General features: G+C 43.1%; 1 long non-coding RNA gene across 1 annotated transcript in view; it reads left to right on the top strand.

Annotated features, from left to right (window-relative positions):
• Positions 1-21: 21 nt before the first annotated feature.
• Positions 22-2,765, top strand: part of LOC114050303 — a 3,883-nt gene continuing 1,139 nt past the window's right edge. The window contains exons 1-2 of the long non-coding RNA XR_003569983.1: positions 22-284; positions 1,167-1,306. This is a non-coding gene — a long non-coding RNA (uncharacterized LOC114050303). The remainder of the gene's footprint in view (positions 285-1,166; positions 1,307-2,765) is intronic.

Below are 2,765 nucleotides of genomic sequence, written 5' to 3'. Positions count from 1 at the left end.
TCAGCCCATTGTTCGCCGGACTTTCCGCAGCAGCCTTGCGTCTGGCTCCTGGGAGAAGCGGAAAATAGAAGGCAGCTTTTGTGTGCTCCACGACTTTCCCTTGCAGTCAACTTCCCCGGAGCAGACCGTGACAGATAGATGCATATGCCAATAGGGACCAGATCCATGCGTACAAAACCTACATAGAGTGCAGCCATATAGCCAGCGGCATGTAATAATGCAGATTATAGCATACCCCCGGTTGCTGACTTCTTGGGTTTAATACCCGTAGTACAAGGGGTCCGGTGAGTATTTCCGATTTCCTGGAAGTCAGTGCCAAAGAGAAGGAAGTCGCTTTCCCCCCCCCCCCATTCTTCCTTTTTCGTTGTTGTTGTTGAACTATTTCTTTGGGGTTTGGATTTCTTGAAGTGAAATTTGCCGCACCAAGAAAGGCTTCTTTCCCAGCGTCAATCACCTGGAGTCTTCTTTTTCTCGGGGCCATCTCCACAGCTCCAGGGCTAGGAATTGCAATTCGGACCCTTGTTCTGTTCGGTGAAATTGAACCCAGCATTAAAAAGAGCGGGGGGGGGGGGGGGGGGAGGCTCGGAAAGGCACCCAAGGAGCCGCTCAAGGTACTCTTGTGCAGGGAGAATCCCGAAACGGAAGGCCTTTCAGATCCAATTCAGTTTCCTTCTTTAAAAAAATGTTATCTTAAAATTTTTTTTTAATGTTATCTTTGAGCTACCAAACCTCTCCGCCAAAAATCATCAAGGCAAAAAAGAAAAGAAAATTTTAAAAAGAAGAGAGCAGTATTTGATTTCCCCTCCCCCCCCAAAAAAAATACCTTGGTGATGATGGTGATGGTTATAAGCTTTGGCCTCTTTTGACATAGGCCAAAGAAACCTTCCCCAAGCTAGTTCAATATCCACACAGCTAAAATAAGTTACTTCAAAAGGGTTAGGAAGAGGGGGAAAAAACCCACGGTTATAAACCAGAAATCCCCACTGCAAGAGACAAAGTAAGGGAGAAATGTCCTATTCTGGGCGTTTAGAGCAGCTCGGGTTAAAATTAAATACAGTGAGGGATTGGTCATTTACTAGCCAAAAGCAACGCCTTACAGATAGAGATGCTTTCCCGGGGAAAAAAAATGTAGGTTTTTAATTTTCTTGCTTTTATTCCACACAAAGCTCTGAAGGAAGTCTGCGCGCGATCAATCTTATTCGCCAAAAGGTCTGACAGCTCCTGGCCCTTGACAACACATTGGGAGATTCTTGCTCTTTCCAAGACCAAATGTTGCCGAGAAATGAGGGAAGAGCAAGAAACGCAAGTAAACAGGGACCAATGTTTCTTTTTAGCTATTTTCGTGGCAGAAAGGGTTAGGGGGATGGTTTGGGGCACAGAGCTTTTCAGGGGTTCGGGTTAGCGACGTTGGGTTTTGGCTTTTGCTTGGAAATCTTGGGGCTGGGGTGGGAGCTGAAGCAAAAAAAGGCAGGAAGAAGCATCCGCCTGCTGATTTCTGCAGGCTTTGTGAGTTGAGCTGAGTGGGCGCTGAATTCTGCTAGTCCTTTCTGGGGCTTCTAATTCAAATACCATCTGGAAGAAACTCTTTTTCTCTGGCCACTCAACAGCGAGACATCTAAAAATCTATTACTTTAACTTGGGGTGTATTTTAATAGAGATTTTGCAAAAATATATCTAGGAAACTGGATGAGATAGAGAGTGTTTTTCCCTTGAAAGACAAAATGAATATCTTGGCTAGCAAGACGCGGAAAATCATATTATAATTTCATTTTCAAAGTCTCTGCCCTCAGGGAAGGAGGTAGCTATCAACCCTGTTCACTCTCCCTTAAAAGCTTCTTAGAAATGGATTCAAAGGATAGAAGGAATTCACTCTAGCCTCTTCTCTACCACCTCCCACTCAACTTAGAGAATTTATTTGTCTAAAAATGGTTACTTTTGAAGGAGAAGCTGATGTTTTTCTCCCAGTTCTAACAGTCCAAGACAAGGAAACTACATCCCTTACAAAACCTAAATTTTAGCTTTATGTATTTACCAACCGCGCCATTTTTTTTTCCATAGAGGGGTGGGAATGGTGGGGAGAAAGGATTGTAAGGGATTTCTTTTTCAACCAAAGCACCCTCAAATTGTCTCTGAGTCAATGGCCCTGGCAAAGAGAAGTAGAGAAATCTCCAGACGTAGATGAAACATATAAATAGGTGCTGTTCGCAGGAAGCTTCTCCTTAGGGCCGCTTCCCGCTACTCTTTTCCTTTCTTCTTTTAAAGGAAAAGAAAAATTAAAACGTCATTTCTTGTCCCAACTAAAGGCAAATCATACATCCCCATGCGTGTGTCGACACATGTACACATCTACACTGGATATTTCTAAACGTCATTTGAGGAAAGTTCTCAGACGAAGATAAAGAACAAGATTGAGGATATTTTTGAGTGAACAAAATGGCGACATTTTTTCCCCTGTGCCTTCAGAAATGCAGCGGAGAGAGAGGGAGGCTGATTTCTCACCTAAAATACATGCCTAGCTACAGATATAGATGTCTTTGCACTTCATACTTTAAGCTCAGAACTGATATAGTGCTCAAGTCTGAATCTAAAAATCCATTGGCTTTAAAAAAAGAACAGGATGGAAATATTTCTTTTTTAATGTGTGGGCTTTGGGTTCTCTCTCAGAGGGTAGCTCTTTCTGCAACTCCATGAATAGCAATACAATATTTAGTTTCTATGGAGAGAGAGAGAGAGAGAGAGAGAGAGAGAGAGAGAGAGAGAGAGAG

The sequence above is a fragment of the Vombatus ursinus genome, unplaced genomic scaffold (assembly GCF_900497805.2).
Source record: "Vombatus ursinus unplaced genomic scaffold, bare-nosed wombat genome assembly UNPS02014799.1, whole genome shotgun sequence".
Classification (NCBI taxonomy): Eukaryota; Metazoa; Chordata; class Mammalia; order Diprotodontia; family Vombatidae; genus Vombatus; species Vombatus ursinus.
This window is presented reverse-complemented; position numbering and strand designations above follow the sequence as displayed.